This window comes from Sus scrofa, chromosome 1 (assembly GCF_054392235.1).
Source record: "Sus scrofa isolate SSC_HxYL_T2T_F1_AM1 chromosome 1, Sscrofa_HxYL_maternal_Yorkshire_Landrace_v2.0, whole genome shotgun sequence".
Taxonomy (NCBI): domain Eukaryota; kingdom Metazoa; phylum Chordata; class Mammalia; order Artiodactyla; family Suidae; genus Sus; species Sus scrofa.
Window position 1 is genome coordinate 276,370,090 of NC_139383.1, and position 13,521 is coordinate 276,383,610.

The 13,521-nt window shown below is 41.0% G+C and overlaps 2 pseudogenes; one reads left to right on the forward strand and one right to left on the reverse strand.

The window, feature by feature from the left end:
- The first annotated feature begins 1,442 nt into the window (after positions 1-1,442).
- LOC106509253 (olfactory receptor 5C1-like) lies at positions 1,443-2,397 on the forward strand (annotated as a pseudogene).
- Positions 2,398-9,349: 6,952 nt separating this feature from the next.
- LOC102157598 (olfactory receptor 1J4-like) lies at positions 9,350-10,345 on the reverse strand (annotated as a pseudogene).
- Positions 10,346-13,521: the final 3,176 nt, after the last annotated feature.

The following is a 13,521-nucleotide window of genomic DNA, read 5'->3' on the forward strand; positions in this document are numbered from 1 at the left end:
TTCCAGGATCAAGAAAAGACATCTAGCTCAATTTAATTCATTTAACTGATCCTTCATTAAAAGCCTGCTGTGTGCCAGGCTTTGTGTGAAACGCTTTACATGCATCATCTCATTGAATCCTTGCAGCTTTTTATTTCTGATTAAATACATGAGAAAACCGAGGCTTGGAGAGAAGAAGAGTCCAGTCCTGGAATACTTTCAAATCTATTCTTTCCCCTCCTGACTATCTCCCCTAGAGGCCAGCCACTGCTGCACTATCCCTTCCCAGCTCTTACTCCAATGGTAAGATGTCCTCCCAGTCAAATTCAAGACCTGTAGCTATTTACTTTATATGGACAGTCTGTACATTTCATTGCCTCTTTTCCTCCTTGGGAAACTGGAGAGGAGGAGGCACACAGAATCATGAGGTTTGGGAGTTCCCCTGTGGCTCAGCAGTTTAAGGACCCAACATAGACTCCATGAGGATGCAGGTTTGATCACTGGCCTTGCTCTTTGTGTTAAGGATCCAGCATTTCCACAGCTACAGCATAGGTCACAGATGCAGCTCAGATCTCAGATCTGTGGCATAGGCCAGCAGCTGTAGCTCCAGTTCAGCCTGGAACCTGGAAACCTCCATATGCCAAGGATTTGGCCTTAAAAAGCAAGTAAATAAATAAATAAATAAATTCATAAATTAAAAAAATACTTGATTGCTAAAAAATAAAATACTAATACTACCCATCATTTAAGGCTTCCGGGAACCAGAGAAGGTGGTTCATCAGAGATCACTTATCATAAATCATTAATAACAAAGATAACAATAAAGAAATAGTGTGAGAATTACCAAAATGTGACACAGAGACTCAAAGTAAGCAAATGCTGTTGGAACAATGGTGCCACACCAATGGAGACCAATACATCACAGGGAACTCTACCCAGTATCCTGTGATAATCTATAAGACTAAAGAAACTGAAAGGGAATGGATGTATATATATGTATAACTGAATCACCTTGTTGTGTAGTAGAAACCAAATATACTTCAATAAAACTTTTTTAAAATTAAATATAAAAAAAGAAAAATGGTGCCATGAGATTTTAATTTGTAAAAAAAAAAATGCTCTATCAGTAAAGCATGATAAATCAAAATTCACTAAATTACAATAAAACAATTGATCACTTACTATGTGCCTGGCTATGTTCTCAGTTCTGTGGATATGAAATTAAGACAGGCATGATTTCCTTCCTCCTGAAGGTTAAATGGCAGTGACTTCTCAGCATTAGAAACAAAGTTTTGAAGAATGCTATGGCTTGTTAAAAGTCATACAGCAATTTTTTTTTTTTAACCAGGTAGGACTAACACCCAATTCCTGATACCAGTACAAAGCATTTTGTCCCCCATGATGGTCATGACTTTTCCCTTACCTCCCACTGCTTTGTCTCTCCTCAGTGTCTGTTCAGCAGGATGAGGCCAGAGAACTTAACCTGGACCAGGGGTGCCCCTCCTGAATTCATTTTTCTGGGCATCACAGATTGCTGGGACCTGTGAGTCACCCTCTTTCTGGTCTTCCTGCCCATCTACCTGGTGAGCCTGCTGGGAAATGTGGGCATGATGCCACTTATATGCATGGATGCCCAGCTCTACACACCCATGTATTTCTTCCTGGCCAACCTCTCCCTGCGGGATGCCTGCTATTCCTCAGCCAGCGGCCCCAAGATGATGGTGGACCTGCCGCTGCCCCTTGCCACCATCCCCTATGTAGCCTGTGCCCTCCAGATGTTTACATTTGCAGGGCTGGGGATGCTGAGTATTGCCTGTTGGCAGCCATGGCCACTACATGGCCATCAGAAACCCTCTTGTCTACACCATGGCCACGTCACTGAATCTCTTCCTGGCCTTGCTGGGAGTATCAGGCCTGGGCAGGGCAGTGATTACCATGGTCCACATAACTTTCACCTTCCCCCTGAGCTTCTGCAGCTCCCAGGAGGTGAGCAGCTTCTTCTACAATATCCCTCCACTGCTGGCCATCTGCTGCAATGACACTAGTCTCAGTGAACTCCTGCTCTTTGCTATCTGCAGCTTCATCCAGACAGCCATGGTGTTGGCTATCGCTGTGTCCTATGGGTTCATTGCCAGTGCTGTGATGCACATGCACTCGGTCCAGGGCCTCTGGTGAGCAGCTTCTACCTGTGGATCCCACCTCATGGCCATGGCCATGCTGTGTGGGACACTCATTTTCATGTACATGCATCCCAGCTCCAGCTACACCCTGGACAGCAACAAGATGTCACCTGTGTTCTATACCTTTGTCATCCCAGCCCTCAAGCACTCATATAACAGCCTCTGCAACAACGAAGTCAAGGAGGAGCTCAGAAGGGCCAGGAGCCAGTGCTGCTGTCCATGCCAGGTGGAGGGATGAGAGGTCCCAGCAGGCTGGTTAGGACTGACCCTGAAGAAATGAGGATGACCACCCTGGCCCCTTTCACTGTGGGTAAAGATGGATGTTCCTCTGGCTGGATGTCTTAAATTGTTTGAGGGGCTGAAAAGGGGGAAAAACCAAAGATTACAGACAGGAGGCAGGAACCTGGAGTATTCTAGACCTAGCAACAGAACAAAAATTAATTTCCTGTTAAATTGCCTTAGGTCCCTCAATGTTCATAAAATGCAGGCTCCCACTTGTTTCCAGGTGCAATACTCGGTTTACCTGCCTTTTGTAATTTTCTTCTTTTTTTTTCTTTTTTCTTTTTATTTTGGCCACCTCTGCTGAATATGCAAGTTCCTGGGCCCAGAGTCCAACCTGTGCCTTTACAGTGACAACCCCAGATCCTTAACACACTGAACTGCAAGGGAACTGCTCCCACCTGTACTTCTAAGAGGCTGATTCACAGATATACCAGGTAAGAGTTTTGTGGCCTCAATTGCCTCCAGATTTTTGCCCTTTTATGGTTCTTCATGACCAGTGAGACTACTCCTGCTAACCTTGACTCCAAGAGAGCATTCTCAGACCCTCTTATGCCAAAGAATGGGACAGAACTGGGTGAGGCCAATGTCCCCATTAGGCTACATATTCCATCTCTCAGATACTAAGCAGCACCAAAACATACATGAGCTCATTCCTAAAATTCTAACAAATGGATTAGAATTTGATCAAGGTTAGATTACTTCAGGGCTCTGGTAGAAGTTAAGGAAGAGTCAAAATTGTGGTTGTGGTTAGAACAGGGTTAGGATATATGCCCAAGGGTGGGAATTATAGGTCATATAGTAGTTCTATGTATAATTTTCTAAGGTACCTCCATACTGTTCTCCGTAGTGGTTATACCAGCTTACATTCCCACCAACAGTGCAGGAGGGTTCCCTTTTCTCCACACCCTCTCCAGCACTTGTTATTTGTAGACATAGTAATGATAGCCACTCTGACTGCTGCGAGGCAAAACTTTCCTTAAAAAGACACATGCACCCTCATGTTCATTGCAGCACTATTCAGAATCACCAAGACATGGAAACAACCCACATGTCCATCGACAGATGACTGGATTGGGAATATGTGGTATATATACACAATGAAATACTTCTCAGCCATAAAAAAGAACAAAAGAATGACATTTGCAGCAACATGGATGGAACTAGAGACTCTCATCCTGAGTGAAGTTAGTCAGAAAGAGAAAGAAAAATATTATATGATATCACATATCTGGAATCTAATATATGGGACAAATGAATCTTTCCACAAAAAAGAAAATCATAGACTACCTGTCACAGGCCATTGAGGTGATAAGGAAATTGTCTAGATCAGTAAAAATATGAAAAAATACTTCTTTGCTATGCACCTGGCATGGGGATGGATTTTTTTTTACTCAGTGTACATGTCCATCAGTAACTTTGGAACAGGAACAGAGGAATCAGAGACATCTATGAGGGCCCAGTGGCTAAGGAATTAGTACCTGGAGGTGTGGGGGTGAATGTCCAGCCTGATGAGCATGATAATGAATAGGTTCCCCAGCACCATGTTTTAGTACATGCCCAGGAACAGGGCAAACATGCCCTGCTGCTCTGGCCCAATGGGAGCCCCAAGAGGAAGAACTCAGACATGCTCTTCTGGTCCTCCCTCCTCATGCTGTTCTTGCCTCAGCTGGGAAAAGGCAAAAGTGGAAAATGTCAATGAACACACCATAATATTTTAGGCATGTACTTTGTACTATAAAAAAAATCTTAATTTTGGCTACATTGCCCTTTGTTTTTCTTAAATGTTAGTGAATGTATCAGCCTTTCCAATTCTGGCCTCAATAATACATCGAACCTTCACATTAACCATGTTTTTTCCGAATGAAACTAATGGCCATTTATTCTTCATGCCATAAATATTTATTGTATAACAGCTGTCTCCCATATTGAGTGCAGAGGAGGCAACAAGAAGTGAGAGGTCTCTGTGTTCAAATTTATATCTTTACATCAAGAGAAGTTTAAACCTCTGTAATTTTCTAAGATGAAAATGTGAAAAGGCACCAGATAAGAGTTATCATTCATTCATATCCTCTTAAAAAGTATATGAAACTCTTTGCATAAGAGTAGACTTACTAAAGCTGTGTCATGGGCTTTCATGGTACTTTGCACCATCCTACCTGTTTTGAGTCACTTAAAATCCCCTGTTATAAAAATGTCCAGGCTTCCAAGCCAATGTCAACATTTCCAGGCACTGTTCCAAATGTTTCACAAGCACTTTCAAATTAAATCATCAAAATAGCCATAATAAATATTCTTACATATATTTTAAACAGAAGAAAACAAAAGTATGTATTATTTAAGTGTGCAAAGATAGACACAGTTAAGTGCATCAGATGGAATCACAACACAAGTCTGACCAAGAGCAATGCTCTTAACCACTCACTATGGAAATTACGCCCTCAGTAAAATGTCCAGAGAAGCTATATTATGTCAGCTATCTTTCTCCAAAATGTTCCTAACTCCCTCTAAGAAAAATTTACAACTCTTATTTATATATCATACAAGGGATTTTCACATGCTTTAACCTCTCAAAACAGTAATTATATTTTTGGACTGCTTGGTACACAAGGTGAATCTTTTGTCTTCATTTTATAAAGGTGGAAAGTGTAGCTAGGAGATAAATTACTTACCTCAGGTGACTTGGATTTTTTTGGTGGTTCCAAGGCTAGCATTTCTTTAGAAGTTAGGTTAGAGGTAAGGATTACCAAACACAGAGTCCTGAAGAAAGTCAAGATGGTCATTCTCACTCAAGTATAGTGGCAGGACAGCAAGTACACTCAGAGACTGAAATAAAGGAACAAATCTGACTCCATGTTGAATTTGTTCCTTTTACTTTCACCTTTGTATTCTATTGCCTCTAGCCTGAAATATACAGGAGGGCCCATTCACAACCTCTGATCTTTAATGGTGTAGCACTTTCACATTCATAGGGACATACAAAGCTGCATAACTAAGAATAACATTTGCCTCTTTGAAAATTGATAGGAGCATTGTGACCTGACCTGTGTAGACAACTGTAAGAAGAAAATATTCCAACACCAAGAAGTTTGAAGAAACCACTTTACACTTATCCCCTTTAAGAGAAGAGAGGCCTGAATTCTAATTCAGGGTAGATGGTACCTTGGGAACCATCTTCTCCATCTGCTGGCTTTCCAAATACATTCACTCTTCCTTGTCTGAAGAAATGTTTTTTTTCAGTTTACTGGCCTGTCATTAAGCATGAACTACAAGTTTGGGCAGAGTAACAGGACCAGGATCTTGCTTGGGTCACTGGTTATTTCAGTTCATGGCCACCAGGGAGGACAAAGATGACCACTTATAGAGGCAAGGCTACTCCTGACATACACTGTGTTGGTCCTCATAGAGAAACAGAAGAGAACAAGATGACTGTAAGCAAGAAGTAACCTTGATTCAGATAGAACATTGTGAAGGAGGCAGCTGGGCCATGAGCCCTGGAAAATAGGTCAGACTGTAACTTGAAGATTGAGAAGGAACCCTTGGATGGACCTGTTTTCTCAGACCTCTACATGCCCTGCCCCAGATAAGAGTGAAAGAGGAACCTCCATGATGGTAACATTGAGTCTGGAGCAAGATAATAAAAATACCTCCTTTATACTGAGCACCAATTATGTGTCAGGCTTCATGCTGAATAATTTGTATTCTTTCCTCACTTAACCCTCAAAATAACACTGACACATAGGAAGAGTTACTTCTTCTGCACCTCTGAGGATTTGTGACCCTTAGATATTTGAAGTCACTTCCTAAAATCTCAAAAAATCTTAAGGACCAGCCTGAGGATTGGGACCTAGTCTGACACACTGCATACACTGAGCTCATATCCATTAGTACCTGGCAGCTCTACAGGGGTAGAAATGCAAGTGAACTTACCCACTAATGCCATGATAGAGCAACTGTTGAAAGATAATGAAAGGATTATTTGGGCTCATAGGCATTAAAACAGAAGCCTCTAAACTTGAAACACACACTAATATGCACACTTAAATGACCAATTTGTAATTTTTCACCACATGTATCTCCATTACAGTAACCATGGCTCATGGCTCAGTTACCCAAAAATACACAAAAATAAATTTCTAAATAACACACAAGATGACACACACAAAAAATCCAAATAACTATGAACAAACAACTCTTGTATAACCTCAACAAACATAAAACCACCAGCAACACTTAAAAAATCACATATCAGATGTATGAACTCCGACTCAGAGTAGAGACTGTTCCTTCCAACACACATTAACCAGTAAACACAAAGGTTTTCCAGAAAACTTTTCCAGGAAATGGTACATGAAATTGATTGACTCCTTGGTTCAGACTCAAAAGAATTGAGTCTGAGCTATGCTCCTTGTTAACTGTTAGCCCTGAGGAACCTAACTATTCTCTCAGCCCTGCATGAACTATATAGGTTTCTTGGCTCCTCCTGAGCTGTACCTGGGCTCTGGGTTCAAATACCTTCTGCTTCATTCTGTTACATGAATCCTCACTTTCTGTCCAGAATACCCAGGATCCAATGAAAAAGAGCAAACCTTGGTGGCCTTAGGACCTTACAGTCTCTCCTGTCAGTTCTCTAGCTTCAAAAAACATGCAAGATCTCATTTTCTCCATCCAAAGGAGACCCTGCAGTGAATTCAGCACCAGCCACAACTAGAGAAGGAGTCCACTGGGGCAATTGTCCAAATTCCTCCTGCTCCCTTGGCCAGAAGAATGATTAGGCTAAGTTGCACCTGGTTTCACAGGAGATAGTGTCCCTGCTATCAATAGCACCTTGGGCTTCTGGTCAAGTCTCTAATGAGACGTGGGAATTCCCACATTCCCTGTGTCCTCTGTTTCATGAGCACACCTTCCCCCAAAGGTAGTCTATGTCATAGGCATTGGAAGAGCTTCTGAAAGTTCCCCAACCCAGACACAGGCTTTCATTAAAATGTGCATGTCTCTGAACTCCAATGGAAGGATTTTTATGGCACAGTCTATGCCTTGTTCAGGAGAAGGGGGATGGAATATAAAACTCTGGAAAAAAGACTCTGTGTTCTTGCCTACTAAAAGAGCATATTTGGACAATTACCAAAGGCCACTGAGACTCAATTTCTTCAAAGTGGAAATAATAATTTTTCCCTTCATTTGAATTTGAAGGGTAGTTAAATGAGTACCTAATGAAAGCTTACTAAATGTTATGGTTTATTGTCAATGTCTGTGTATCAATAGTGAACATCTATGGCTCACAACAGGTGAATGTGATTGGTAACTGTTGAATGAATTCATCAGCTCATTCATTCACTTATTCACTTAAACAACCATTAAGATTAAGTTTCCCACAAATGTAATAGTGATGTATTATCTAGAGACATAACAGTTAATAATACAAATATAAATCTCTCTCTTAGAAAACACAAGCAAGTGGGGGGTGCATAAAATATTATTTATGCAAAATGAATGGCATGTAAATGGTGACAAGTGCTGCTGAATGATGAAAATCATGCAAGGAGATATTTCATAAAATACCCAGTGTTACAGGATTCTTAACTGAATGGTTGTACCTTTGGAAGCCAAGACATAGAAGGGATCTCAATGTCCATCAACACATGAATGATAAAGAAGCTGTGGTACATAATATAATAGAATATTACTTGGCCATATAAAGAAGAAAATAATGCCATTTGAGACCATATGGATGAGATTAGAGATTATCATACTAAATGAAGTAAACCAGAGAATATCATATATCATAAGATATTGCTTATATGTGGTATATAAAAAAATGACACAAATGAATTTACACACAAAATGAAAATAGATCCTGAGATATAGAAAAGGGTTCCCAAAGGAGAAAGGGGGGAGGGACAAATTAGGAGTTTGTGGATAACATATGCATACTACAATATATAAAATAGATAATGAACCAGAACCAAATGTATAGCACATGGAACTATACTAAATATTTTGTAATAACATATATGGGAAAACAACCTGAAAAATATACTGTATATAATACATCATTAATAAATCCACAAATAACAAGTGCTGGAGGGGCTCTGGAGAAAAGGGAACCCTCCTGCACTGTTGGTGGGAATGGAACCTGGTACAGCCACTATGGAGAACAGTTTGGAGATACCTTAGAAATCTATACATAGAACTTCCGTATGACCCTGCAATCCCACTCTTGGGCATCTATCCGGACAAAACTCTACTTAAAAGAGACACATGCACCCGCATGTTCATTGCAGCACTATTCACAATAGCCAGGACATGGAAACAACCCAAATGTCCATCGACAGAGGATTGGATTAGGAAGAGGTGGTATATATACACAATGGAATACTACTCAGCCATAAAAAAGATTGGCATCATGCCATTTGCAGCAATGTGGATGGACTAGAGAATCTCATCCTGAGTGAAATGAGCCAGAAAGACAAAGGCAAATACCATATGATATCACTTATAACTGGAATCTAATATCCAGCACAAATGAACATCTCCTCAGAAAAGAAAATCATGGACTTGGAGAAGAGACTTGTGGTTGCCTGATGGGAGGGGGAGGGAGTGGGAGGGATCGGGAGCTTGGGCTTATCAGACACAACCTAGAATAGATTTACAAGGAGATCCTGCTGAGTAGCATTGAGAACTATGTTTAGATACTCATGTTGCAACAGAAGAAAGAGTGGGGGAAAAACTGTAATTGCAATGCATACATGTAAGATAACCTGACCCCCTTGCTGTACAGTGGGAAAATAAAAAAAATTAATAATAAAGGACAAGAGATATGACTAAAGTGAAAGAGATTAATCCAATAACAATGACCACTTAAAGGACAATTAGGAAAGCCCTAGAGACATTAGTGACCAACACACTTGTTAAGGCATCTCTGACAAGGTAAGTGAGTATATAAGTACATGGTTAGGTGATTCTAACTTAGTGAAACAGTTATGGTTTCTGAAAAGTACCCCCAGAGCCAATGTCATGTCTCTGTTTCTCAGGCTGTAGATGAAAGTGTTCAGCATGGGGGTGACTGCTGTGTGCATCACAGAAGCAATGATGTCTTTGTTATGGGACTGGCCTGATGAGGAGGAAAAGTACAGGGCCATCATTGTTCCATAGAATAGAGACACCACAGAGAGGTGGGAGCCACAGGTGGACAAGGCTTTGCAGATCCCTTTAGTAGAGGGGACCCTCTGGATGGAGAGCCCAATGTGAGCATAAGAGACAAGGATGCCTATCAATGGAAAAATGAGACCCACAGACCCTAGAGTGAATATGATGAGCTCATTGAGAGAGGTGTCTGAGCAGGAGAGCTTAAGCACAGCAGCAAGCTCACAGAAAAAGTGGGGTATGATGTTGTCAGCATAGAAAGACATTTGAGCCAGGAGGAGTGTGTGGGTCAGGGCACTGGCACAGTAGAGGAGCCAGGATCCAGCCAACAGAAATAAACACAGTTATTCCCTCATGATGATGGCATAGTGTACAGGGTAACAAATAGCCACATACCTGTCATAGGCCATCACTGAAAGAAGAAGGTTATCAATGCTAGAAAAATATATGAAAAAATACATCTGTATTATATACCCTGCAAAGGGAATGGATTGATCCTGATTCTGCATATTCATCAGCATCTTAGGGACAGTGACAGATGAAAAGGAGATGTCCGTGAGGGCCAAGTGGCTGAGGAAGAAGTACATGGGGGTGTGGAGGTGAGGGTCCAGCCTGATGAGCAGGATGATGGGCAGGTTCCCCAGCACCATGGTCAGGTACATGCCAAGGAACAGGGCAAAGAACATGCCCTGCTGCTCTGGCCAGTTGGGAAGCCTCAGGAGGAGGAACTTGGACATACAGCTCTGGTTCTCCCTCCTCATACTCCTCCCCTGACTGATGGGGAAGGAGGAGAGTGGGAAATATCAGAGACATTGAAGTTCCAATTATGGCTACAAGGCTAGGTCCCTCACCTTCTTATGGATTAAAAAAAAAAACTGTCTGCATTTCTTTTATCACCTAGTATTGCCAAAGCAAGTGACAAACCCTAAACTTTCACCACTATACCTTTCAATGAAAACCAGACAATTCATTTGTTTCCTTTTTATCAACCATGTTTCTGACGCTAAGCTATGAATTGGACTTAGAACAATAAATACAGCATACAGGACCTCTTCCCTCTGGAGACTATCCCTCAAGGTCACACCTGACCATGGAGTAACTAAGTTGGGAACTTGAAGCCATATTCCCTGTGTTACAATCTGGTCCCACCACTTTCTCACTGTAGAACTTGGATTTCTAAATCTCTCTTGGCTTCAGGTTGTGCCTCTATTATGTGACTATGCCAGTATCTCACCTTCATAGAGTTAAGAGAAAGGATTCTAATTCTTCAGGCATTAATATCTAGAACACTTTCCGCTATAAAATAAACACCAAAAATTGCATACATTGTTTTTATTAGAGTATTTTATACTCCCCCAAAAATATCAAGTTCAGGCATTTAATAAACAGTATTATGATGTGGTCCCCATAAAGTACCAAGAAGCAGACCTAAAATTTATGTTAACTTATCTGAGTTCTCACACTCTAAAGGTGAGTTTCTGAGCTCTTATCCTATCACTGGGGTAAGTTCCCCACTCGAACTTGTCTTAATGCATGTTTATCTTCTTGCCAAAAAATAAACCTCAATTCAGTGCATGTACCTCTATTCATTTCCATCTACATCTGATCCTCTAGGTTGGCTCAGATCTCAATATGCATTGTTAGGAAGACACCTGAGATCTGAGATTGGGTCTGAGAACTGAGAGATACTGAAGGATTGGGGTATCTCTTAGAAGTCAGTTACTGGGTTGACCAGCACTATTTCCTAATATTAATCTTTACACTGACAGTAACTGAAAGTTAATGAATACAATGGAAGACAAATACATCTTTCCATGATTGCCTCACTGAACATTTCAAGAGTCCTAGGAGGGATTGTGTTAAAACTTCACTTTTGGGAGTTCCCATTGCAGCCCAGCTGGTTAAGAACATGACAGGTATCCATGAGGATACTGGTTCAAACACTGGCCTCACTCAGCTGCCTAAGGATACAGTGATACCATGAGCTGCAGTGTAGTTTGCAGAAAGGGCTCAGATCTGGCATTGCTGTGGCTGTGGTGTAGGCCAGCAGATGCAGCTCTGATTCGACCCCTAGTGTGGCAACTGCTATATGACACAGGCACAGACTTAAAAAAAATTAAAAATTGAAAAAATATAAAACTTCACTATCAGCATACTTAGAAGGAGTAGGAACTGAGCATTATCATAGAATTAGTAACAGATCTAGTCACATTTCTCTCCTGAGCTTTTAAATATATACTGGAATCTTTGCTTCCATGACTCTACTGTTCCTCCTTCTCTTTAGTTAGACAAATGGGTGAGATCTTAATAAGAAATATTTCTGGATTAGAAGAAGTCCTCTGGCTCAGATAACTGTCTGCACTCATAATCCCACAGATGTTCAGTTTGCCAATTTGCTAAAGGCTTTTTATGCCTTCAATATCATTCAATCCAACGTCTTTTATTTCTGGCTGGGAAGCAGATAACAGTGTTTTTTTTCCTGTGTTTTACCAACAGGAGTAGTAGTAAAATCACTTAAACAATCTCACATAGTTATTGCATGGTGGAACCTGTTCTCAAACATGGATTTTCTGATCATTTTTCACTACAGAAAATCCACCCATTTCTTTTTATGGGGGGTAGAGAGGCTAAGGTGAAATGCTAAAAGTGAAAATGTGAATGTTAAAATATGCCTGGGAGAGGAAACTGACATTAACACTGTGTAAGAGTTTGTCAGTAGATGTTTCCTCCTGACTAGGGAGTTGCTCAGGGTTATAAACTGACTCAATTCATGGGGCACAAGGAGAAACCAAGCACTTGACCCTCCTGCCAAGTGTTGGCTTCTCACTGAAAGCTCTAGGTCAGACATAGCCCAGGATCTCACAGGTTTCCTGCAGGAGAACCAGAGATCCTAAAGATACCCAGGAGCTGAAATGTGAACAGAAGGGAAAAATATGGATGTGGTACTTTGATTCAATCAGCACTGTGTGCAAAGAGGTGGCTGGGAAATTGCTCAGGAGTGAAGAGGAGACAGTGTGTGACCTAGGGGGTGGGCATTGAGAGAGAGAGACTATGGATGGGCTTGATTTTCCTGTATTCATACCAAATACTGTCCCCTGCACAATCAGGACATGGAGAGTCAGGGGTTTGGGTCTCCACAAGGCTACAATTTGCTAAGTGATTGTGATATGCTTAGGTTCCTAAGCACCTTACAGAAATGATCTGTCAGCAAATAGCATGATCACATTTTGAGAGCACTGGATGCTGAAAATAACCATGGACAAATCCAAGGCCACCAAGCTATTAAGTGGGGAAATGATAAAAATATGGGTGTTGAAGGACATGATTCTAGAAATAAGCCTGTCATTTCTAAATGCATTGACCAAAATTGAAGCAGAGTGTCAAAACATTGGGCTCCCAGTGTTCCTGCTGGAGGAGTCTGAACACAGAAAAATGGATGACAATATCTCTGCAAGATTTGTTTCCTACGGAGCTGCCTGTGTAGTTTCTGGTCTCAGGCAGGTGGAGAGTAAAAAATGTGAGAATGTCACACATAAACACACATACACAGATGCTTATATATTCAGAATGAAGGTAGTCAAGGTATGGGGTTTTTTTTACACAAAAGAACTCACTCATTATCACAGACACATACTTGCAAATTGGAGATATATAGATTTCTCTGGCTTATAATCTCACTATATAAATATAGTCAGGATGTGAGTCAGCTTCACACAAATCTGTGCAAAACTCAGAAACAAAATACACATGTGCAACACAGTTACACACACAGAACTGTCAAGCATCCTAGACCAGAGGCGTTTTTGACACAAGTGATTCATATTTGAATCACAAGCAGTACACAGTCTTACGTATAGCACACAAGCAGCAGATGTATGTGGAATAAGAATATGCATGTGGTTTATGTTCTCTCACACCACATATGAATAAATTAAAA